Source organism: Durio zibethinus, chromosome 28 (genome assembly GCF_047325235.1).
Source record: "Durio zibethinus cultivar Kanyao isolate XHJ-2024 chromosome 28, ASM4732523v1, whole genome shotgun sequence".
NCBI lineage: Eukaryota > Viridiplantae > Streptophyta > Magnoliopsida > Malvales > Malvaceae > Durio > Durio zibethinus.
In genome coordinates, this window is record NC_143189.1 from 5,148,287 (window position 1) to 5,175,812 (window position 27,526).

General features: G+C 31.0%; 1 pseudogene; it reads left to right on the forward strand.

The window, feature by feature from the left end:
• Positions 1–27,526, forward strand: part of LOC111280574 (IQ domain-containing protein IQM1-like) — an 81,456-nt pseudogene that overhangs the window by 1,804 nt on the left and 52,126 nt on the right.

The following is a 27,526-nucleotide window of genomic DNA, read 5'->3' on the forward strand; positions in this document are numbered from 1 at the left end:
TAATATTATTTCGACAAGAAATAAACATATTATCTAATATTCTTTGTAATTAGTTAAAATGCTTTCTATTTGATGGGTGAAAAAATTTCATGTATTTTATAATTTGGACATAAAATTTATAATATTGTGGGGTTATACATGAAATATAGATTGTTTCTAATAACTGAACCATGGTGGATATGACTTTAGTATCCATGATTAAATAATTTTTAAGTATCCAAGAGTTGGAATAAATGTCTCAAAAGGAGACTACAAAAAGCATGAGTTTATTAGTTTTTTAGGGTTATTATATTTGGTATAATATATATTGATGCATACTCTCATATTGAGTTAAAATAAAAGTTTTGAAACTTTTATGAAAAGAAAATATTAAGATATAGAACATTTACTAGCTATCTTTCACTAAGAATGAATTTGGAGGCCTTCTACTTAAATAGAAACAACCACCAACTAATGAAAAGAAAAATGAAATAACAACTTGATTAAGTATATATAATATCTTAATAATTGAATGGAATATTCTTTAATAAAAGAATGTATATTTACACATGGTGGGGCTGATAAGAATCAAAAGAAGTAGAAATTGACATTATAGTGTTGTAAGATTTTAGTATAATTTTATAAGTTAATTATACAAACTAATAAGTTTAGTACACTTATTAAAGTAAAATCATAAAAAGGTCTTTAAATATCTTAAAAGGACTAAAATGGTTTGGTTTATTCATTGAGTTTGTCTAATTGTACTAGAAGTATAATTATATTAAAGATGTATAAAAGTATGGAGATAAAATGGTTGAAATTTATGAGTAAAAAGTTGTGGTCACAACCAAAACCATTTATTTCTTAAAATGACAAGAATGAGTGAACAATATCAAGAGCATATAAATGATATGCAACATGAAAATGTTTGGACATATTAACCTAAAGTGATTATATTAGAGATTAAATCTCAAATTGAGGTAATTACTATAAAAAAAATTAAATTATAAGATATTCAGTTAATAGTACTACAAGTAGAATGGATTTAAATACTAACTATTAGACACTAATAATGAGACCTAACTTTGAATTAGTAACATCTAATTAGAAAGTTTAATAGGTAAAAATAAGTTATTATTATGTATCTGTTAAGTATTAGTAAAATTTATTCAAAATTTATAAATTAGTGTGATCCATTACATGAGGAGAATGAGTTTTTATACTCTTAACAGAATTTTAAATATCTAAAGTAATAAAGATATAATAAAAACTCTACCTATATAAACATAAAAATGGTGCTACTTCAATAAAAAGAATAGGGGTTTCTCTTGTAAATATTTATGAATAGGATAAACACATGACCATAATAGTGCTAAAAATGGTTATAAACCTTTGACAAAACAATAAATAAGTATTATGTGTACTATATTTTTAATTCTAACACTAGAAGTTGAGGTTTAATCTAGGGACACCATCAATTTTATAAAAATTCTAAGATATATATGCTAATCGAAGATTTAAATTGATAGATACTTTTTTATATTCATAATATTTATTTGTGTGAAAGGTTAAAAGATTAAGCGCCAATATTCTAAAATAGTGGGGGATTGGTGGTAGTTTATAATGTAGTACATCTCATATTGGATAGAAAAGATTTAATTATTGATAAATTAAATTAATTTTTGTATTAATTTTATCTATATTTTAAATAATTATATTTGAACAGAAATAATTATCATATGACAAATATTCATAACTATTTGAATATAAATAGATTATTATTTATAAAGGTCATGATTATACAAAATGTCATAACTATTTGAATGAAAGTTTATGTTTGTTCATTCATTATAAATAGATATTTTAGTATAACTATTTTCACTATTTTTGGTTGGAGATTTTGAAATTTTATTGTATACTAAATGTATAATTACTTTTAAAAAAGTAATTTTTACGTCTCAAAGCTAAAATTTTTTTCTGTTATTTCTATTCTCTTATTTATTTTTTCTAACACCAAACACAATTATGCTTTTATCTAATGCAGTTGCAAATTATCTTTATTTTTTTTTCAAGTATTTTTGGGATGTTTTGGTAAGTAAATGTGTTAAAAAAATTCAAAACTTTCCTTTTCAAACCTAAATAATTTGAAATTTTACTTAGTGACGTTTGAGCTAGTAAATGCTGCTAAAATTTTTGCTTATAACAATGTTTGCTATACAAAATGCTGCTATTTAAAAATTTAGTCGCTTTTATGTATAGAACACCATTAAACTTATAAAATTACGAAAGTTAACGACATTTTTAAGTGAATTTTTACAAAAAAAATAATTCACTAAAAGTTCATTTCTATGTAACTGGAATCATACGTCCAAATTTATTAATATATCAATTAAGGTTTAAGTTGAGGACTGAGAAGATACCGCCCCTAGCTTATTCCTTTGCTACTATAATTTGGATGTGTAAATGCCTCGTAATGACTTATGATCATAAAATTCATTTTGTTGCGCAAATTGATCCATGCCATCGTTATGGTCACAATCTATTTGGTTTTAAAGTGGGAGTGCTCAGCCCTTCTTCTACTGGTAATTAACTAGAAAAAATCACAAAATTTTGCCAAAGATTTCATCTAGAATATAAAAATTATTTTAGTTTTCTTTTTTCTTCATCATAATTTCTTGAGTTAGTTATATGATTTTCATGATTGAAATGAAAGTTGGATATTGGAGATGGGAAAGAAGTTAATCTTGACAAATGCCCAAGGACCAATCTACAAAGGGAATGCATCAAATATATCGGACCTGTGAGGGCAATTTAATACCTATATTATATAGTAACTAGCCATTGACACTTCCCTACATTGGTAGACTCTATTCCAAATCTTAAATTTAATTTAATTGGTTCATATAATCATCTAATATTTAGTAAATTTGAGGTTTAAATCTTAATACTTGCAATCACTTTCTTTATCCCAAGCTGTTGCCATTTGATAAAGAAGAAATCTATTCTAATTGAAAGATATGGCATTCCAGGCAGCTATTTCCTTTTATTCAAGGCAATAATTTTCTCCTTCATTACTTCAGGATAATGACACTGATTTGCATAATATGTTTTAAGTTAAAAAAGTTTTTTTATTATATGAATATGATCACTTACGTATTAGATAATTCTAGGTAATTTTAGGATTCCAAAATCAAGTAAAAATTGAATTAAAAAAAATGCTATTTTGTATATTTGGCCTAACTAATTGATGAGGGAACGACTTTTCAATGGACAGCAAATAAAGCATATGGCTGAAAACTCTCCCTCGTCTCCCTTGCCACCTGTCTTCATCGAGGAAGAAGCAAAATTGCATGGAAGCATAAAAAAGTTAAGGGGAAACTGGAAAACAGTTCAGAAACAGGTAGTGGTACCCTTGTAAGCCCGATTGTTTCTTACAAAGATTCTCTCCTGGGTGCTAGCTACAGGGTTGATTCACAATCCTCATACCAGTCTGATGATGATGGCATAGAAACCGACTCGGAAGAAGAAGAAGATTACCAAGTGGCTGATCATGGCCAAGATCAAGACAATGTTAACATCTCACTTTCTAAGGCTAACAAGCAGCGTATCAGGTCAAGCTGGGCAAAAACCCTCGTCATTAAATCTTTGGCAAATCTGTCGGTTACCAATTCCTTGTTCATAAACTTTAACATTCTATGGTAACTGCAAGGTAAATTTTACACTATTGATGTGGGCAATAACTATTTTGTTATCAAATTTCAACAACCAGAGGATTATGATACTATTCTCAAGGGGGTCTTTGGTTTGTAGGTGGTCGATTCCTAGCAGTCAGGAAGTGGGAACCCAACTTTTGCGCTTCTAAAGCCTCACTTTCTATAGTGGTAATCTGGCTTAGATTACTAGAACTACCTATTGAATACTACGACCCAAACATCTTGAGAAAAATTGATAAGAGAATTGGCACTCTTTTTCACAATTAGAGGGGTAAATATGCCAGGCTTTGCGTCCAAGTTAACCAAGACAAGCCGCTGCCAAAGTTCATCACCATTAAAGGCCAAAACAGGTCATTATCTATGAAGGTATTGGCCTCCTTTCCTCCAACTATGGTAAGCTTGGTCATAAGAAGGAGACCTGCCATGATCAAGTCGTGCCAACTACCAACGTGGCATTACAAGTCAACACCGCTACATCCAGTAGTAAACCCCAAATCCCTACCTCAACAAAGACAGTCAAGGATCATGAAGATGAAGTCTACGGCCCCTGGATGTTGGTTTAGGGAAGTGGAACAAGGACAAAAGCTTCTAGCTCGAACCCAATAAAGTTAAGGCTAGAGACTCCTCTAATCAAACACGTACCCCCACCTGCCCTGACAAAAAGCTTGATGGCCTGTCTCCATCAATTACCCCATCTCAAGCTTGTCCCAATTGTTTTGTCGCCAAAAGTAAATCTTCCTCTCGATCCGTGTTACATGACCCGTTCTATCGTTCTTCAAACGCTGAACCTGACAAACCCTCCTTTGACTTTGCAACGTCTCATATTTCAAAATCATTATCTTGTGCATACAATGTCAACTCCTCTTTACCTCACATAAAAAAATCATTGCCATTTCCATGCAACGTCCCTTCCCTTCCTGAGGACACTTCCCAACATGCGCACTTATCCATGCATCCCCATGCACGTGATATCACCGACCACCCGTCAACCATCACCTCTCGCCTCTTCCCTCCCCTCCAATTCCACCCGTCATCCTCTCTACTCCTTCAAGCTCTCTAGTTCTTCACAATAATAACAGGTGGCAGGACTCATCACCGCTTCTAGAGGCCAGAATATCGAAACCTAAATGCCAGCCAAAGAACGAGAATATGTCTAGAACGTCAAAACAGGAGAGAACGCCTCAGAAATTCCATGAGCGAGACCAGTCACCTACCACCTCAACCATCGCCTTTGGTCTCACTGGGCTAGAACGAAGATCCAATGAGGAAAACCCTAAGTGACACGGAATCCATAGGAGATTCCAGCGTTCACTTTCGCCAAAAGGCAGCTTCAGATCAAGATCCCCACCTTCAACCCCTAACCACATTAAGAGTACAAACCTCATTGCGGCCTTTTGCACCGATTCTGATTTCACCATCGTCAGTGCAGCCATTGCTAACACCTAATTCGACACTATTACATGCACTGAATCTTCTTCTGTACGGCCTTCTTAGAGACTTTACCAATTGTCTCCTATGGCTGCTGACGACTCCAGAGATTCAACCTGCCAGCAAGTTGCTAGAAATCCATATGACAAAAATTGCAGTCAGTCACTTCATTCACCAACTCAGGGTCTTTGTGAGACCTCTCCTAATCCAAGATCCCAATATCCTGGTGCACAAGATGGAAGTATTCTCTTGGATTGAAATTGCCCTAATATGTCCACACCACCTTCCTCTTAACTTGATGGAACCTCCAGCCACTTTTAACAGCCCTACCCCACCTCTCTGTCACCCATGTCCATTATTGTTTGGAACTGTAGGGGTGCTCAGCACCCAGACTTCATCACCACTGTTAGAGACCTGGTTTCTTTCCACCATCCAGAGATCATGATTATCATGGAAACTAGGGCTCTTGACGAAGAGGTTCACCACATCATTGATCGTCTCTTCTTTGATGCATGGAGAGACACTATCACTATTGGATACAGAGGAGGCATCTAGTTGCTCTGGAACTCAATGCAGTTACAATCAATACCCTGTGCAACACTGAGCATGAAATTCATGAAACTGTCAAGGTACAATCTACAAATCTCTCTTGGCTCCTTACTGCTATTTATGCTAGTCCTACGTTTAGAGAGAGGAAAATCCTCTAGAATAACTTTTCTACTGTCGCTTCAAACCATAATCTACCTGGTTAGTCTTGGGGGACTTTAATGAGTGCCTTTCTTCAAATGATAAAATTGGAGGCTTGCTTATCTCTCCTAACCGTCTCAGCCTTCCACTTTTGTCTTAATGATTGCAAACTTTTTGACTTATCACTACAAAAAATTTTGTCATTAGTGGCATATTGAATAATGTCACTAAATATTTATTTTTCGTCACCTTATATATTTTATGACAAAAAATTAAATGTCATGACGTTCTCATATTCACTGTTGCTAAAAATCTAATGTGACGCTAGCAAAATATTATCATTTATTGTGAATTTATCATGACAATAAAATAAAACATCATCTTATGTTTTTTTGTAACATTAGTTTTCATCAATTTTTTATAAAAAAAAATAATTGAAAGTTATAATCGTCACAAAAAAATAAGAAAATATGATATATTAGTGACGAAAGTTAATTCATCACAGTCTTAGCGACGAAATTATTGTCACCAATGATTGTAAAATAAGATTTACCTTGACAATAAAATCAAACATCCATTTATGCTTTAATTTTTATGACGTTAGTTTTCGTTAGCCATTTATGAACAAAAACGTCATTAAAGGGTATAACCATAACAAAATAAATGATAAAATCTAATATATTATTAACAAAAGGTAAATCGTCATAATATTGGAAGCACAATTATTATCATAAATGATTATAAGATAATGTCAAACTTGACAATAAAATCAAACATCACCTTATGCTTTTTTTTGTGACGTTAGTTTTCGTCAGCTATTTATAAAAAAGAATACTATTAAAGGTTATAATTGTCACAAAATAAATGATAAAATCTGATAGATTAATGACAAAAGATAAATCATCATAGTATTGGTAATACAATTATTGTCACAAAATAATTATAAGATAATGTCAAACGTGACTATAAAATCAAACATCACATTATGCTTTATATTTGGTGACGTTAATTTCATTAGCTATTTATGAAAAAATGTCATTAAAGGTTATAATTGTCACAAAATAAATGATTAAATTTGATATATTAATGAAAAAAGGTAAATCATCACAATATTGATGACATAATTAATGTCATTAAATCTTATATATAAAAATATTTTTGTGGAATAATCCAATGTAGTGATCTTTCAAATCCATTAAATATTTAAATTGATTTTTAAATGTAGTATATCCTTTAAAGTCTACCCTAAAATCATACAAAAATAATATTGTTTAAAAAATAAAGAGTCATTGTAGACACCCCATTTTGTCCGAGGTCCTTTGTCAATTAAAACCGATCCAAGCTCGATTGTAAATTTTTTTTATTTCAGATTTTTATTTCAGATTTATCATTTTTTAATTTTTATCTTATGATCTACTTATTGTTTATTTTCTTTTTCTATCTTCATTATCTGATTATTTAAAAAAAAAAGGATTGAGATTAGGCTTGATGATGATTAGAAAGTATAATTAGTTGCTAATCTTTAGCATTGGATGACTAAGTGGAATTGAACTGAAACTCTATAAAAAATAGCATGGTTTTATAAATCAAGGGGGATTCACAGTTTGGAGGGGGGAGGAAATATAGAAAAAGAATCCGAATAGGAGAGGAGGAAGAAAGAAGAAAAATAGATTTGAGGGAGAGATATAGAGAAAAGCATACGGCAACCATAAAAGAGAGATTACAGAAAGGCATGGGAATCATCGAGCGAAAGTGTAATGACCCAATCTGGAACAGAGGCTGAAGTAGAAACATTTAGATTTCTTGTTGATATCTTCCATCGAGGTACAGAAGAAGATCCTGCAGATCACCCAAAAGTCGAAATCCTTCATGATATGTTGCTTGAATACACAAATGATTTCAAGAATTCTAGCTAGGAGCATTTCTCTCATTTGGTGTAAATTTAGATCAATAGAGGCTGCAGCAAAGGTGCGCACTTTTGAAATAACATTCAAGAAGTTTAGCTTCAGAAGCGTTGATTTGGATGCTCTTTTTGATATGTCCACTGATGAGCTGGTCAAGTTATTCCCTACTTGTGCCTGCAGAAGATTCTAGAGGGGTTTCAAGTGAAAGCCCATGGCTTTGATTAAGAAACTTCACAAGGCGAAAAGAGAGGCCCTATCTGACGAAAACATTTATTTTGGAGTCATTGAGTGTACGAGATTTCATGTGAATGGGGCAAAGAAAAGGGTTTATCATGCTAGGTTTTCTTCTATGACCAAGAAAAACATCTTAAAAGCTATGGACAATCTAGTGGAATCGAACAGACATGAAGCATTACAACTCCAAACAGTAAAATCTCTGAAATCTTCAAATTTGAAAGCACGTTTTCCTGTCTTAACCATGCGGAGGTCGGGGCTGCATAGGCAACATGAGAGGCAAAGAGAAGAAGGAGAACTAAAGGGAATTTACGCCAAGCTCGCGATTGTTGTTATGGTACTTTTGATCTGCACACTCTCACTTTTGTTTTCGGCCACAATTGGTAGAAATCGTGGATCTCTCCAGCCTTTTGGGATCAATGCAAAAGAACTTTAGAAAAGTGCCAAGTCTAGTGGCTGGAGGCCATTATCTACTCCATGATCTGATTGGCCTCTTCCTCAAAGGGAAACTAATGGCTATCTTTGAGTTCGTTGCAATGGCGACCTAAATTGGGAAGCCTGAAAGAAATAGCTACTTTATTCCATGTAAACTCAAATTTGATTAATAGAACCATTGAGGGTTTCTTGATTGCAATAAATTACAGTTGCCTAGTTGGCCATGATGAGTTTACTTGGCATGTGGAGTATGAAGTCCAACCTGAGGATACATGGGATGTCATTTCATCGAAATTTAGGTCATTTGTTGTGGAATATCCTGTAAGGAAACTGATTCCATCACAAATTATGATTTTAGATATTTTATATGACTGTTCTGGGAGTACAGATACTATCACGTACAAAGTCACAAAGGGAGATACACTCTATACAATCCGTTCACGATTCGGTGCAAATCTAAATAAGACTGTCAAGTTGAATAGGATTGAGAATCCAGAGCTTATTCATAACGATGATGGTGTTGAAAAGTCGTTAGAATTCAGAGAAAGTAACGACCACCATGAATGGAAGCTTAAGGAAAGTTTTCGAAAGCATCAGTGAGGGAAAGAGAAGGCTAAAAAATAAAAAAAGCTTGAAGAGTTTTAGAACGGGCCCGTTTCAAAAGAAAAGAAGATAAGCTCACCCAAAACCTTAAACCCGAGCCATTCATTGATCAAAACCAAAGCCTTGAGTCGGAACCCATTCAAGAAACAATCTAGGCTTGATTCAAAAAGTTGGTCTAAATTGGTTTTGATTTGGGATTAAGCTCAATTTTTTGTAAGATTTTTTTTCCCATTTTGATTTTTTTTTTGGTTCTAGCATGTCATTTATTCACTCATTTTATTTTATGTTTTCGTAATTTAAAAACATTGGTTAATAATAAAATAATAATTTCAAAAAAAAATTCTCGAGAAAAAGTTGAAAGTATCAATTTTCCTTAAAAATAAACTTTCCAAAAAAAATATTTTTAAGAAAAAGTTGAAAGTATCAATTTTTCTTGAAAATAAGCTTTCCAAAAAAAATATTTTTGAGGAAAAGTTGAAAGTATCAATATTTCTTGAAAATAAGCTTTCCAAAAAATATTTTTTAGGAAAAATTAAAAGTATCAATTTTCCTTAAAAATAAATTTTCAAAAAAAATTTTTTTTTGAGGAAAAGTTGAAAATATCAATTTTTCTCAAAATTAAAGTTTTCAATAAATATTTTTGGGAAAAGTTGAAAGTATCAATTTTCTTCGAAATTAAAGTTTCCAAAAATATTTTTGGGGAAAAGTTGAAAGTATCATTTTTCCTTAAAAATAAATTTTCAAAAAAAGGTTTTGAGGAAAAGTTGAAAGTATTAATTTTTCTTGAAATTAAAGTTTCTAAAAAATGGATTTTTTTGAGGAAAAGTTGAAAGCATCAATTTTTCTTAGAAACAAGTTTTCAAAAGTTTCTAAAAAATGGATTTTTCTCGAAATTAAAGTTTCTAAAAAATATTTTGAAGAAAAGTTGAAAGTATCAATTTACCCTGCACAAAAGTAATCATTTTTTTTCTTCTTCTTTTTTATTTTTTTGAATTTTTTTTAATGTTAAATAATTCGACGATGGAGCCTCTGCAAGTGAAACAGTAGTTTTATTGCATATTTTTGAGGTGAGAGAATTTTTTTAATTTTTTGCTAAAAGTATTAGAGTCAATTGAGAATAATTTCTAACAACTAATTACTTGATAAATTTTTAAGGCTTATTGGATAACACAAAATTAAGCAGGTACCATCTTTCGATGGACGTTGTGAGGGTGCTATAATCTTTCTCACATGTAACCGAACTCCCGAACCCTGTTTTGGTTAGTAGACTCGAACTATTCTTTTAGGGACCCTTAAACTTAGGTGTTCCCTGAAAGGATAGATTCCTTAGGTGGCCAATCACACTTAGATAAAAAAGATTGGTGGCAACTCCTTTAAGTCAATGTCTAACGATAGATCCTCGGATATAGACGTTATGATAGCTTGACAACTCCATTGAGAAAGTCCGAGAGTCAGGCCAGCAAATAAATTTGTGTTATCCAAAAGCCCAATAAAATTGAACCTTTTTGTATAGATTTTTTGTTCATTCATGTTTATTTATGTTATTAATTATGTCATTCATATGCATATGCATAACATGAGCTCTATACCCGAGCTCCGTCCTTCTAGGAGGAAGTAAAATACCTATTGCTTTCATGAGGTTTAATGCCTCTGCAGTGGCTAGCAAAATACTTTCACTCAAATTGAACCTTTTCCGCTTGTAACCTATAATGGGTGAGGATTAGGGTGCCTTACTAGTCTGTGATGGACAATGATGTAAGGAGCAATTTGGAAACCTTTAGATTTTAACCTTGAACTATATATGTTGAACCTTAGAAGTGCCTAAACCTAAGATAGAGCCTTTTCTACCCAATGATAGATATACCCTGAAACTAGGACATAAGAAGAATGTTTATCTAATTATTTTGATTGTCTGATTTTATGCATCATTTTTATTATCATATGTAACATTATGCATTGGTATCACTTTCATTTCATCTATAAAACTAACCATGTTGTTTGTCTGATTTTGTGCATCCACATGATCATGTTTTAATATTATCATTTGCATCCATTTCATATTATATTTTATCTATGAAAATGTACATTTCACTCATCAACGTCTCATACATGAAACATAGCATAGCATTTCTAATCATAATTATGGTGCTAAAGGTTCAAGGATAGCCCCACCAAGCAACTTAACTCATCGATATAACACAAGAGCTAGAGCCAGACAAATGGAGTAGAAAAACTCTCACAGATTTGAAAAATTAGAAAAAGCTCAGGAAAAGATTGAGAATGAGTTAAGTAAAATTTTGGATGCTCTCAATAAATTAAATAAAAGGAAATGAGTAGAAGAGAACACAAGCCAACAAGGTCCTATATTGCAAGAAGTGACTGACCCCTTATATCCACCTGGTTTTAGTCCACCTCAAGCCCAGTCTACACAAGAGGTTCCACCACAACACTACACATATCCTATATATCCTAGAATGCCATCAACTTCTAATCTAGGGCATTACCATAGCTATGTGAATCTTGTCTTTACTGAAAAGGCAGTTGAACCAATTCAACTCCCTGATTTGGATGAACTGAAAGGAAAAGACAAGAAAAAGATAAAAATGAAAGCTCAGAAAAATTTTAAAATTAGTATGCTAGAACAAAGGCTACGAGCTATGGAAGTAATTAATTTTTATGATTCAATTGATGCTATTGGGCTTTGTTTAGTCCCTGATGTGGTCATTCCTCCTAAGTTCAAAGTACCAGAATTTAAAAAATATGATCGCACAAAGTGTCCAAAAACTCATATTACCATGTATTATCGAAAAATGACAGCCCATACTCATGATGAAAAGCTACTAATACCTATTTTCCAATACAGTCTTACTGGTTTTACTGTTAGGTGGTATATCCAGTTAGACAGAAATCACATCCGTTTTTGGAGTGATATGGCCCATGATTTTATCAGTCAATATCAACATATCATGGATTTGGCCTCTGATCGTTTGTCTTTACAAAACTTGAAAAAAAAAACCAATGAGACTTTTAAAGAGTATGCCCAAAAGTGAAGGGATATTGCTTCTCAAGTACAGCTTCATCTGACTGAAAAAGAAACTACAGTGTTATTTGGTAGCATTTTAAAATCCCCATATTACGAAAAGATGATAAGGAATGCAAGCCGACATAGTGATATCTAGAGAAATTATTGAAAGTGCCATAAAAAATGGCAAGTTAAAAGGAGGAGAAACCAAAAAGGCATAAAAAAGAAAGAAACTGAAGCTTAAGCTGTGAGCTTTGATAGACAATAATTTAGAGGTTACCAATCCTATCCACCTCAAAGTTACTCTCCGTACTATCTTACTGTGAATAATGCCTCATCCTATCCATACCAGCTAGTTCCACAACCACCTTATTCATCCACACATCGATCAATTTTTGGCCCTCAAGATCTTACATATAGCCTTAACATTCAAGCTCCTGCAAGAACCCAAATTGGCCCTACTAACCCAGTAAGTGGTTCACAAGAACAGCAAATTACTTGAGAAAAACTTATATTTGATCCAATCCTCATGACTTATACGAAGTTATATCGAGAATTCTATAATAGCCATTTGATTACGCTCAGCCATATGGAGCCACTTAAGCCTCCCTATCTTAAGTGGTATGATCCTACAGTCCACTGTGACTACCACTATGAAATTACTGGTCATTTTATTAAAAATTGTACTGCTTTAAAGTATAAGGTGCAACGGTTGATCAATGATGGAATGACAAGTTTTGATCAAGAAAAAGCAACAATACCTAATGTTAGTGCTCTGGGTGTCAATCATGAACACATTGGTCAGAAAGGGTCCGAAGAGTCACAATGAATTGAGGGGCAAGATGTCAATAGTGATTCTTCATCTGATCGCATAGGGGGACAATTTTGAAGAATGGAGATAAGGCTAGTTAAAGGTTTTTTTTTATCATTTTAGGATTTCCTTTCGAGTAATGTTAGATTTTTTTTTGCAATATGACTTCACTTATTATCATTTTAATAAAGGCAAGTTAATGCATTTCATTACATTTTCTCTTTCACTCGACCATTACTCCATGCTCTATTACTTTTCATAAATTTATATTCCCATTATTAAATTTTAGATGATGAATATTTAGACAATGATAACAATAATTTTGAGATTTATTGTGCAGAGATGATTTGAGCAAAAAGTAAGCTATGAAATAGATATGTCTTGAAGATATGCAATCTTTTATATAGGTTCATGAGCTTTGTTCAATAGATGATGTTCAAGAAAGGCATTCACAATTGAGATGAAAAATGGTCATCTTTGTTTTACCATTCGAAAAACCATTTATTGTTACCCCTTTGAGCCTATTATGATTTTTTTTTCTGAAGAACCCTAACCAAGGATCACCCTCTACACTGGAGGGTAATTTTTGAAAAAAAATCATAAAAGGTCTCAAAGATGAAAAGAGAAAGAAAAGCAAAAGAAAAAAAATAAATGCCACACATGATTTGGGGTAAAATAATGAGAATCTTTTATGTGAGAAAAAAAAATAGTGAAATGATGTGGGGCAAAATACCAAGTTGCATCAAATGATCCTTGGTTTTGAATTTTTTTAATACATTTTTGAGCCTATTATGTCCATTTCTTTTATGACCCTTTATCTTGACCTACATTTCAACTTTGAAAAGTCCATTTGGATCAAGTGTGAATGCTCAAATTGAATGATCATATATTAGGCAAAGACATGCTTATGATGAAACAATGGAATCATGCTACATTGCTCTAAAGTTTGATGTATGGAAGATATCAACAATGGATGAAAAATGAGGAAAAAGAAAAAAAGATGATGAAAAAAATAAAAAAAATAAAAAAAAATGAAAGAAAGAAGAAAAAAAATGAAAAAATGAAAAAAAAAATCAAATTGAAAACCTAAAAGGTGATTTTGGTTGAAAAAGGTCCAGGTCAAATGGTTCACATAGATGGAAGATCAAAGACATCTGAAGATCCTTCAAAGACTAGGGTAAAGTTTGCCAAGCTCAAGATGACTTCAACAGTAAATGGAATGAGTTTTTGAAAAAGAATCCTAGATTAATGTTGAGAATTGTCTGAATATTCATCATTTGGACATACCATTCATCCCAATGACATGTATCCAATTTATTTCCTTTCTCATTTGTTTTGTACCAAAATAGATCTTCATTGATTATCTTTACCATAATTCACCTTGTGTTCTCTTATTGTTACATCCATAGAATAAATCAAGAAAATGTATGAATGCATTATAATTGTCAAGAATTGAAATGATGATAAATGAAAGACAATGTGCATAAAAGAGTCTTGCATTCCTTTAAAGAGAAATCTAAGATGATGGTGGTAACAAAATGAAGAAATGGTAGAAACCCAAAAGAGATGATTTGAAAGGATATATGATGTGACCAAGTGGAGAATATAATGATAGATTGGACAATAAAATGAAGATGAGGCAAATCTTAAAAAGTGGTATAACCAAGTGATGAGTAGAAGGATAATTAGTCGATATGACTTACAAGTTATGATTGAATGATGAAAATAATCAGTAAACAAAGTTTGTTTTGGGATGGTTAATGCTGAGATGTCTATGAGTAATGACCCGATAATGGTGGATGAAACTTGTTCTGAAATTTGTTAGTGCTGCGAAGTCTATGAATGGTGGTCAAGTGATGATTGATTGATGAAACTTGTTCTAAAATATTGAGAAACTAAACAAGAAAGACATGTGAAATGGTGAAGTTTTGAGAGCCATATTACCATAATTATTTAAAATTTTGTGACATAGATGTCTGCATTACATGTATCATGGTGGCATCATTGCTTGAATAGTACATGCACATAATTTGATGAATTAAATTTTATTTGGACATGCATGGCACTATGAAAATATAGGTTGCCACATTTGCATTATTAAGAAGGCATTTACATCTTTGGTCATAACATTCATTCATGCAAATTTTTGAGTCACTTGAAAAAAAATTTATGAATATTTTGATGAGAATTTTTTAGAACTCAAATGAGAATATTTGAGTTTCAAAATGAGAATCTTTGAGGAGTGAAACCCTAAAGTTCGTCGAATGTGAATCTTCGAACAAATGAAAAGTTTTGAACTTTTGGATGTGAATCTCCAAAATACAAAGCTTCAATTTTTTTTGATATGAATTTCTAATGTTTTAAATGAGAACTTTTGAACTTAGATGCAAAACTCTAAGTTTTATTGCATGTGAGCCTTTGAATTCAAATGAAAAACTTTGAATTTTTTTATGTGAATCTTCAAAATTCAAATGAAAAGCTTTAGATTTTTGGATATGAATTCTAAGTTTGCCAAATGAGAACCTTTGAAAAACCTTAAACTTTTGGATGTGAATCTCCAAAATTCAAATGAGGATCTTTGATGCAAGTCTTGCAAGTTGCAAATGCAAATCTTGAGATCTTGTAAATTTGAACGAAATTGAAATTTTGAAAATCAAATTTCAGTAAATTTTTACAAAGTTGGAAGGTTCTTGCGAATCTGAACCTCTGAATGTTGAAATCAAATTGTGAATTCTTGAGTTCCTATTACAAAATTCCTTCAGTCACGATCTATAACTCCTTTGAACATGATTGTTAAGGAGTAATTTATTTTCCAAAGTCGTGGTTGCCTTTATTTAGAGGAGCAATTTACTTTTCAAAGTCATGTTTGTCTCTATTTAGATGAGCAATTTATTTTTCAAAGTTGTGGTGCCTCTGCTTAGAGGAGCATTTATTTTTAAAGTCATGGTGCTTCTGCTAAGAGATTTTATTTGTTTTTCGAAGTTGTTAAGTCTCTGATTAGAGGAGCCATTTCTTTTTCAAAAGTCATTGAGCCTCTATTTAGAGGAGCTTTGATCAAAATTTAAAAAAAAATTAAAAAAAAATAAAAAAATTTACCTATGAATAGAGGAGCTTTGTTTATTTTTCAAAAGTCATTGATCCTCTACTTAAAGGAGTTTTGATCAAATTAAAAAAAAAATAAAAAAATTACCTCTATTTAGAAGAGCTTTGTTTAATCTTCAAAATCGTTGAGCCTCTGATTAGAGGAGCTTTATTTATTTTTCAAAGTCGTTGAGCTTCTACTTAAAGAAGCTTTGATCAAAATTAAAAAAAAAATTACCTCTATTTAGAGGAACTTTGTTTATGTTTCTCAAAGTTATTGAGCCTCTGCTTAAAGGAGTTTTGATCAAAATTTAAAAAATAAAAAAAACAAAAAAAATACCTCTGTTTAGAGGAGCTTTGTTTATGGTTGTCAAAAGTCGTTGAGCCTCTGTTTAGAGGAGCTTTGATCAAAATTTAAAAAACAAAAAATCCAATTGAGTCTTGAATAGGTGTCTACGTCTTTATACAATTTCTGTTTCACAGAAAATGTGCAAAGAGGGGCAGCTGTAGACACCCCATTTTATCCGAGATCCCTTGTCAATTAAAATTGGTCCAAGCTCGATTGTAAATTTTTTTTTATTTTAAATTTTTATTTCATATTTATCATTTTTTAATTTTTATCTTATGATCTACTTATTGTTTATTTTCTTTTTCTATCTTCATTATCTGATTATTTAAAAAAAAGGATTGAGATTAGGCTTGATGATGATCAGAAAGCATAATTAGTTGCTAATCTTTAGCATTGGATGACTAAGTGGAATTGAACTGAAACTCTATAAAAAAATAACATGGTTTTATAAATCATGGGGGATTCATAGTTTGGAGGGGGAGAGGAAAGATAGAAGAAGAATCCAAATAGGAGAAGGGGAAGGAAAAAGAAAAACAGATTTGAGGGAAAGATATAGAGAAAAGCATACGGTAACCAAAAAAGAAAAATTACAAAAAAGCATGGGAATCATCGAGCGAAAGTGTAATGACCCAATCTGGAACAGAGGCTGAAGTAGAAACACTTAAATTTCTTGTTGATGTCTTTCGTCGAGGTATAAAGGAAGATCCTGCAGATCACCCAAAAGTCAAAATCTTTCATGATTTGTTGCTTGAATACACAAATGATTTCAGGAATTCTAGCTAGGAGCATTTCTCTTATTCGGTGCAAATTTGGATCAATGAAGGCTGCAGCAAAGGTGCGCACTCTTGAAATAACATTCAAGAAGTTTAGCTTCAAAGGCGTTGATTTGGATGCTTTTCTTGATATGTCCACCAATGAGCTAGTCAAGCTGTTCCCTGATCATGCCTGTAGAAGATTCTAGAGGGGTCTCAAGCGAAAGCCCATGGCTTTAATTAAGAAACTCCACAAGGCAAAAAGAAAGGCCCCACCTGGCGAAAACATTTGTTTTGGAGTCATTGAGTGTACAAGATTTCATGTGAATGAGGTAAAAAAAGGCGTGTTAGGTTTTCTTCTGTGACCAAGAAAAACATCTTGAAGGCTATGGACAATCTAGTGGAACCGAACAGACATTAGGCATTGCAACTCCAAACAGTAAAATCTCTGAAATCTTCAGATCTGAAAACACATTTTCCTATCCTAACCATGCGAAGGTCAGGGCTGCATAGGCAGCATGGGAGGCAAGGAGGAGAAAGAGAACTAAAGGGAATTTACGCCAAGCTTACGATTGTTGTTGTGGTACTTTTGATCTGCACACTCTCGCTTTTGTTTTCGACCACAATTGGTGGAAATCGTAAATCTCTCCAACCTTCTGAGATCAATGCAGAAGAACTTTGGGAAAGTGCCAAGTTTGGTGGCTGGAGGCCATCATCTGCTTTACGATCTGATTGGCCTCCTCCTCCAAGGGAAACTAATGGCTATCTTTGAGTTCATTGCAAAGACGACCTAAATCTGGGAAGCCTGGAAAAAACAACTGCTTTATTCCATGTAAACTCAAATCCGGTTAATAGAACCATTGAGGGTTTCTTAATTGCATTAAATTGCAGTTGCCTAGGTGGCCATGATGAGTTTACTTGGCATGTGGAGTATAAAGTCCAACCTGAGGATACATGGGATGTCATTTCATTGAAATTTGGGTCATTTGTTGTGGAATATCCTGTAAAGAAACTGATTCCATCACAAATTGTGATTTTAGATATTTTATATGGCTGTTCTGAGAGTGCAAATACTGTCACGTACAAAGTCACAAAGGGAGATACACTCTATACAATCCGTTCATGATTCGGTGTAGATCTAAATAAGACTGTCAAGTTGAATAGGATTGAGAATCTAGAGCTTATTCATAACGGTGATGGTGTTGAAAAGTTGGTGGAATTCGGAGGAAGTAACGGCCACCGTGAATGGAAGCTTAAGGAAAGTTTTCGAAAGCAACAGTAAGGGAAAGAGAAGGCTAAAAAATAAAAGAGCTTGAATAGAGTTTCAGAATAGGCCCGTTTCAAAGGAAAAAAAGATAAGCTCACCCAAGACCTTAAACCCGAGCCATTCATTGATCAAAACTAAAGCCTTGAGTCGGAACCCATTCAAGAAACAATCTAGGCTTGATTCAGAAAGTTGGCCTAAATTGGTTTTGATTCGGGATTAAGCTCAATTTTTGGTAAGATGTTTTCTTTCCCGTTTTGATTTTTTTTTGTTCTAGCATGTCATTTATTCATTCATTTTATTTTATGTTTTCGTGATTTAAAAACATTGGTTAATAATAAAAATAATAATTTCAAAAAAAAAATATTCTCGAGAAAAAGTTGAAAGTATCAATTTTCCTTGAAAATAAGCTTTTCAAAAAAAAATATTTTTGAGGAAAAGTTAAAAGTATCAATTTTCCTTAAAAATAAATTTTCAAAAAATATTTTTTTTTGAGGAAAAGTTGAAAGTATTACTTTTCCTCGAAATTAAAGTTTTCAAAAAATATTTTTGGAGAAAAGTTGAAAGTGTTAATTTTGCTTAAAAATAAATTTTCAAAAAAAGGTTTTGAGGAAAAGTTGAAAGTATCAATTTTTCTTGAGATTAAAGTTTCCAAAAAATAGATTTTATTTTAGTAAAAGTTGAAAGTATCAATTTTCCTTGCACAAAAGTAATCATTTTTTTCTTATTCTTTTTTATTTTCTTGAATTTTCTTTAATGTTAAATAATCCGACGATGGAGCCTCTGCAAGTGAAACAATAGTTTTGTTGCATACTCTTGAGGTGAGAATAATTTTGCTAAAAGTATTAGAGTTAATTGAGAATAATTTCCAACAACTATTTACTTGGTAAATTTTTAAGGCTTATTGGATAACATAAAATTAAGCTGGTACCATCTTTCGATGGGTGTTGTAAAGGTGCTATAACCTTCCTCACACGTAACCGAACTCTCGAACCCTGTTCTGGTTAGTAGACCCGAACCTATTCTTTTAGGGACCCTTAAACTTAGGTGTTCCCTGAAAGGATAGATTCCTTAGGTGGCCAATCGTACCTAGATAAAAAAGATTAGTGGCGACTCCTTCAAGTCAATGTCTAGCGATAGATCCTCGGATCTAGACGTTATGACAGTCATAACTATGAAAAAGGCATTTATTGAGATCCTGTCTTCAAGTTCTCAATCCAAGTCTTGTGCTGAGGGAGATTGTGTTGATGGTGAGTTTGTGTCACTTGAAGCTGCAATAAATAAATAATAGCAAATATCAAAACAAACCACAATACACACAATAAGATCAAAACAAATGTAAAAAACAAACTAATACATTTTATGCATATGAAATTTTTAAATAAGGCCTTACCCTATATTAAAGAATAGTTTTTGTCAAGAAATTGACAAGTAAACTTCTCAATCTACAATGTTGTTACTAATAATAGGAAATAAACAAAAGATGGGTGGTTCAAGTTTAAATAAGTAATCACTATTACCTCAAGCCTTTTTTTAAATCAATTCGAATAAATCATGGGAAAATTACAATCGCACCTACTTTTAAGGAGCCTATGTTATTATCATACTTTGATATATCTTGCATCAAATGAATAATGTTTTATCATCCAAATCAAGATATATCATGCTCTTATATAGCTTGCACCTAAGGCTAGTGCATCACATAAGGATTTTGTTAGCAATTGATAAGAAATAATGCAACTCAAAACTATATTAAAATTCTTAGTTGTTTTTTGTTTTTGACAATCTTTAAGTAGTTCAAGCCAAAGAAAGAACTTTTTTTGACAATCTCTGCAATAGAGTAACATGTTGCAAAACATATTAAATTACAAACAAGTAGAAGTAGAAGTATAACTAAGAAACAAAGGCAATAAAGTAGCATAGTCCTTTGAACTCTACTGTTACAATGAGAAACACAATGAAAATTGACTACTGTATATTAAAAGAACTAGACAAGCATAGTTCCAATTTCTTTTTGGAGTTACGAGTGTGTTTGAAATATAAATGATGGCTAAATGGGGCTAGAAAGGAAGCCTAAGACATTTTTTGTATGAAGCTTATAGGATATTTCTTGATTACTTTATTGTTACCAAAGAAAATTATCCATGATCAAAAGTCAAAGGTTGTTGTTACCAAACTACCAATCATAGCCTTTAGTAAAAGCTTTTTACAATGAATGACTCCATCTACTTAAGGATTAAATTACATAACATCTAATGCACATGAAGGTGATGTACTTTTCTAATCTTCGAATTTTTTAGAGGAAAAAAAATGCTAAAGCAGGAAGTATAAGAGGTAAATTTAGCATACACTGATGTGGGGTAGGTAATATAAGATAAACTCAATGATTAACACAGCATTTCAAGGCTTTATCTCATACATCCATTTCATCCATACCAATCACGTACATGTCTTAGCAAGATTATTAGCTCATTATCTTAGTAACTGTAGAGTATTACAATTCAAAAAATAATAACCAACATTTGCAACTCACATGAAGTTTGACCACAACATTTGGATTATTTTCTATCAAACCAACAAATAGAATATAAAGGCACATTAGAATAAAAGTTGCAACAAATCAGTAGCCCATTTAGCAAATGATAGAAAAAACCTGCAATGATGCCTCACAAGAAGTCCTTGTCTTGCTCCATAATTTTTAAATACACATATATACATGTACATCTATATGTATATGTATATGTATATGTATATGTATACATATATATAAATTGTGTAGCTCATGATTCTATCTATTAGAGATACTAATAAGTAATAACATAGGCCTTCTTTTGTGTATTATTATTTGATTGCTATGCCAAAAAAAAAATGTAACAAAAGGAAATACAATAGGCTACATCCAGGGAAACAGGGGCATATGTTTAACTATATAATATTGTAAAGCTTGAAGAGTAAAACCCCCATTTATAATTTAGATATGCAACTATTAGACAAAACTTCATATCAATTTATCATCAATTAGGCTTTCCTAAATGGCTATCCTTTCTAAAGAAATAACGATATGGGTAATCCAATTAGTAAGAAAGTAAATTACTATCAAATCTTTATAAAATATTAGTATTGTTCATGCTATATGCTAAAAGAGAATCTAGCATGTTTATGTTCATTCGCAAGATTAGTACTGTTCATGCTATATCCACATCTCCAATGGATGTTATTCTTCAATCAAACTAAAGACTTTGTTTTATACAATATTATGCCATTGAGTAACAAATAAACAAACATTGAAAAATGAAATTGTTTTTGCATGTGATGTTTTATAATTTAGTAGAAAAATGGAATTGAGGTATGATGAAAACATGGAATAAGCTATTTAAGCACAAAAAGTGAGTCAAATTAGAGATAAAAATGCCAGTGAAAACCGTTGTCATTAACTAACGTGGCCTTTCTATCATGCCAAAAATATCAAAGTACACACAAAAAGTGAAACATAAATAATTGTTGTAATTGACCGAGATTCTTCTTCATCCTAATAGGGAAATATTGCTCTTATTAGCACATGATCCTTTTTTTTTTGTCACCAAAATTTTTATTTCCCTCATTATGCTATTTTATGTTGTGCTCTCTTGTCTTCAAAACATATTCGCTCACTACAGGCAAGGACACACCATTATCCCCTTTGGCCCTTCAACTTTTAGCTTGGCACAATATTATGAAATCTTTGTTAAATTTTGGAATCAAGAAGATGGTGCTCAATTCCAAAAACCAAATCCAAATCTAGATTTTTCCTCTTTAGTTTCAGAGATCTATGAAATTTTTGTTAAATTTTATAGAAGTGAATATTAACAAGCTTGATAATGGAAAGTCATCTTTTTCATTTTAGGCAAGTGAAAAGATCTCAAGTAATTGTTAAATGCTTTTTGATTTCCATAGAACCTTTCCAAAATTATAGATGTACATATTTGAAAAGAACTTCTTACCATTTTTAGAGATTTTGTGAAAAGAGAAATATAAAAGAACTCTACCACCAGTGACGATCAAGCAGCATGATCAACTAGTGAATGATAGTGCACTAAGGTTATTTCAAAGTTATAAAGAAATTAAGAGAAGTTCCAAATTGGATAGGTGAAAAGATGGTGGATTTTCCATAACTAGAAGCCAAAGTTCCTTTTTTTTCATTTCATATTTATAATCTTGATTGTTAATTAATCCATGAATTTGAAGAATCTATTATTATAGTGATCAAAATCTTGTTCGAAACTATCTGTATCAAATGAATTTGTCCATATATCTAGAAACATTACTATAGTATGATTTAAAGATTACCAAATAAAAAGAATATTGGTATTTAATCTTAGCTACATGGTACAAATTTTTTTGCATTATACTTTTAGGAGCTAATGTTGTATCTTGTCAAAACCTATAGTTACTTCTCCAAATCTCTTTTCAGCTCAGTTAGAATTTAATCCATATTCTAGTTAATTCATGAAGTATTAATAATAGTAGTGCTATTAGCTTATCATAGTTACTTCACATAAAAAGCAAAATAAAGCCATACAAATATTCTAACTAACCAAATAGTGGTAGGCAGATGGTAAATGCCCACCATTGTCAATTTCTATGTCCCTGCCATTGTTAATAGAAAGTAGAATAGAATAGAAATCAAACTTCTATTCTTAATTATGTTAAGTATTATGAACAAATGCTTGAAGTATACCTCGTTAAATTTACACTACTTTCAACCCAATTAGAAACAATAGCCAAAAATCCTTAAATGCCAAATAGCCAAACAAAAAAATAAGGAAAATGAAGAGATTAGTGCATACAACATTGATTTTGGCCAAGAAAAAACTGACAACCATAATACCTTATAATGCTACAACTTAAGATTTCCTAAACTCAACATCAGAATTTATCCCTTACTTCTATTTTAAAATAAAAATTACCAAACACAAATTCATTACATTAAAAAAAAAAAAAGCCTAAAACAAAATATTAACTAAATTTTGCTTCAATCAACATGTAAAAGAGATGAAGGCAAACATTTAGGCTTCTAGTCGATGAGCGATGGCTAAATTTGCTTCACCTGACTATGGTCGACAACAGCTTGAGAAGAGCAAAGGAGAGTGGCCTCTAATTGACAAGGTATGGTTTCAATATCATTAACCACCGAAAAGAACAAATGAAAGCAGAAGAGAGTTTGAAAGAGAGACAAGTTTGGAAAAAAAATAACCCACGAGATTGTTAGCATAGGTTTTGGAAAAAGTGTGAAAAACCTAATAAAAATCTAAAATGGTATAGTTTAGGAGTTTCTGGGAAACTTGAATTAAAATTATTTTTTTATATAAAAGTTACAATTTGTGGTTCAAGAGTCATATGCCAAGGAAATATTTGATTTCTTAAAATTTTTTATATAAAAGTAACAATTTGTCATATTTGATTTCAAGGAAGTATTTGATTTCCTTTTGTTTTTTAAAAGTTTTATATGTCAATGAAGTATTTGATTTCCTTCAAGTCAAACAAAAAGTCAGAGTAATTAAATTATGACCACATTTAACTATATAAAATTAAGCATTTACAAAGCAAAAGTTAATAAAATATTAGCTTAGTAATTAATCGACCGATTAAATCTACATCCGATTCAACCTATGATCCCATTATTACAATTTTGCTAGTAGCAATAAGAATTCTAATAAAATAGTCAATTATCGTCTTATATACATTTGATTCAACCTATGATCCCATTATTACAATCTTGATAGTAGCAATAAGAATTCTAATAAATTAGTCAATTATCATCTTATATAAATTGGTGTGTTGAAGTTTAAAAATTTTAGTTGCAATAAATTTTTTTGTTAATTTTACCTAAATAAATTATACGTTATAAAATTATGAACTTGTTTATTGATAAAATTTAATCTCAATAGGATCAATCTCTAAGTAGGGATATTAATGGGTAAGATATGGATGAGTAGAGTATCATCCATTCTTAAAGGCAATGCCTCATTGGAGCTTAAGGGACCATGACCCCTAAAAATATTTTGAAAAAATTTTTATACATATATATTTAAAAATGATTTTTTGCTTTAAAAAAATTTTTTAACAAAATTTTTAAATTTTAAAAATTTCTTTTAAAATTAGAAACAAAATGTGTATTTTAAAATTTTTATTTATTATATGTAATATTTAATTCATTTTTTTTAATTATAAAATTTTCATATATGAATACATAAATAAATTATGCTCAATAAAATAATTATATTCTTAAATAGATATAATTAAATGTATATATAGGCTAAGTCAAATCGTTATTTAAAAATTATACATTAATTTGAACTTATTAATGACGGATAAATAACATCACCTACAATCCAAAATGTCATGAAAAAAATTTCCCATCAAATTACTTGGCAGTAAAAGTTTGTTATATTTATGTTATTGTCATATAACACTAAATATTGATATGACAAAATTATAATGTCATTAATAGTTAACTAAAGTATTCAATCTATGACAAAATTAATAACATCAAAATTTATTAGAAAAAATTTATCACAGATAAAATTTTAAATTGATGACAAAATTATAATGTCACTTAAAATAAAAAATCTCATAAAAAAATTTCTCATTAAATAAATTTGGTGGTAAAAATTTGTGAGATTTATGTTATTGTCATATAACATCATACATTAATGTGACAAAATTGCAATATCATTAATACTTAACTAAGGTATTCAATTTGTGATAAAAATTAATAATGCCACCTAAAATCTATCAAAAAAAATTCGTCACAGATAAAATTTTAAGGTAGTGACAAAATTATAATGTCACTTCAAATAAAAAAAGTCACAAAAAAATTTTTCACCAAATAAAATTGATCGTAAAAGTTTATGACATTTATGTTCTTATCATATAATACCATAAAATAAAGGTGACAAAATTGCAATGTCATTAATAGTTAACTAAAGTGTTTCATTTGTGAAAAAAAATTGATAACGTCACTTAAAATCTATTAAAAAAATCATCACAAATAAAATTTTAAATTAGTGACAAAATTTAAACATCATATAAAATAAAAACATCACAAAAAAATTTTTTACCAAATAATTTTGGTGGTAAAAGTTTGTGACATTTTTATTATCGTCATATACCATCATACATTGACGTGATAAAATTACAATGTTATTCATAATTAACTAAAGTGTTCAATTTGTGACAAAAATTAACAACATCACTTAAAATCTATTAGGAAAAATTCATCATAGATAAAATTTTAAATTGGTAATAAAATTATAATGTCACCTAAAAGAAAAAACATCACAAAAATATTTTCGACCAAATAAATTTGGCAGCAAGATTTTAGTGACGTTATCATGTTACGATTTTATATATTGTTATATAAAATATCAAAACAACATAAAAGAGTGATAAAGTATATTTTTCGTTACCTTTTATATACTTTGATTAACAAAATATAATGCATCACTTAGAAAAAACATCAAAAATTAGCAAATTTGTTGTAAATTAGGTTTCTTTGGCCTAAGGTTTACTTGGACTAATCTTAGAGAACATAACATGTTAATACAAGAAAAGATCAATTATGCTCTTGCAAATGCACCCTAAAAAACCCTCTATCTGAATGCCATCGCTAAACATCTCTCTCACACTCGCTTTGATCATTGTCCCTTACTCCTTAACCTTGCCCACATTGACCTTTAATTCACAAACAAGCCTTTATGATTCCAATCCATGTGGCTTGATCACCTTAATTCCACTCTATCCTCCATAAATTTTGGTCCCTAAATTGCACTTCTTTACAACAAACCATCATTTCCTTTATGGATTAGTTGAAGGTTTGGAATAAACTTGTTTTTGGTAATGTGCATGTACAAAAAAGAAAGCTCTTATCAAGGTTCGAGGGTGCACATAAAGCTCTTACCTTCAATCCAAACCCTTACCTTATTAATTGGGAAAAATTCTTTTTTCTTGATTATGAACAAGTTCTTAAGAATGAGGAAGAGCTATAGGCCTTAAAGTCCAATATGAACTGGATTTTTTGAGATGGTCAAAATACTAAATTTTTCCACACAACCACCTTTGTCTATAGAAGCTACAACAAAATCTTAAGGTAATTGGGTCACCTCTTATGCTAATCTTCAGGGTCTTATCCTTACTTACCTCAAAGACCTCTACAAGACTAACTACCCCCATGTTCCACTACACATGAACTCTCTTATTCCTTTTGGCCCCAACTTTGAGAATCCAACATTACTACCTTAACCTAGCCTATTACTCCTTTGGAAATCCATAAAGCATAATGGACTTTCAAACCATACAAAGCTCCCGGTCTTGATGGCCTTTACCCACTATTCTACCAATGCTATTTAACTTTAACTAAGTACGAAGCCTATCAAACTATCCAAAGCATTTTTCTCAATTTAAAAATGTCTGATGCTCTTAATGCTGTGCTTAAAACCTTGATTCCAAAATACAAGTCCCTAACTCTCTTATAAGAATGTTAATGGATAGAGTATGAGAAGGGTAAATCATTCCCAATTCCCATCCTCGAATTTTTATGTTATACTTACCTCCGTATCCATACCTAACAGGTATTTTAAATTTATCCCTATCTCCATTTAAGCAAGTATTTAATTGGTATATGTAATCCCCATAACCACAGCTTTTAAAAAAATAAAAACCAAAATTTATTGTTTTAACTAATTTTAATTTTTATCTTATATATTTAAGTAATTTTATATATATATTAATATATTTTTTTCAGTAAAACTATATTAATTTGAGTTATTCTAAAGTAATAATTTATATTATTTAATAAAAATTTATTTACTAAATATATATAAATATACATCTAGTGTACAGGTATGGGACATGTGCTATATTACCCGTCCCCATCCTCATATCGAATAAAAGTTTAAAATCATATCCATCTACATCCCCATACTCACAATATAATACCAATCCCCATCCTTATTCAGGTAAAAATCAAGTTCTCTATTAGGTATGATTAAGATTGACATCTCTCCAAACTTGTCACCAAGATTATTGTTCTCTATCTTAAACCATTCTTGGATTGACTCATCTCCCATGTGCAAGCTAGCTTTATCCTGAGTAGGCAGTCCATTGACATGTGATCATTGCTAAAGAACTTATCCACACAATGCAAAAAACCAAAGGTAGAAGATGATAGATGGCCATTAAGCTTAATTTCTAAAAGGCCTTCAATCGACTTAAATAAGGCTTTAT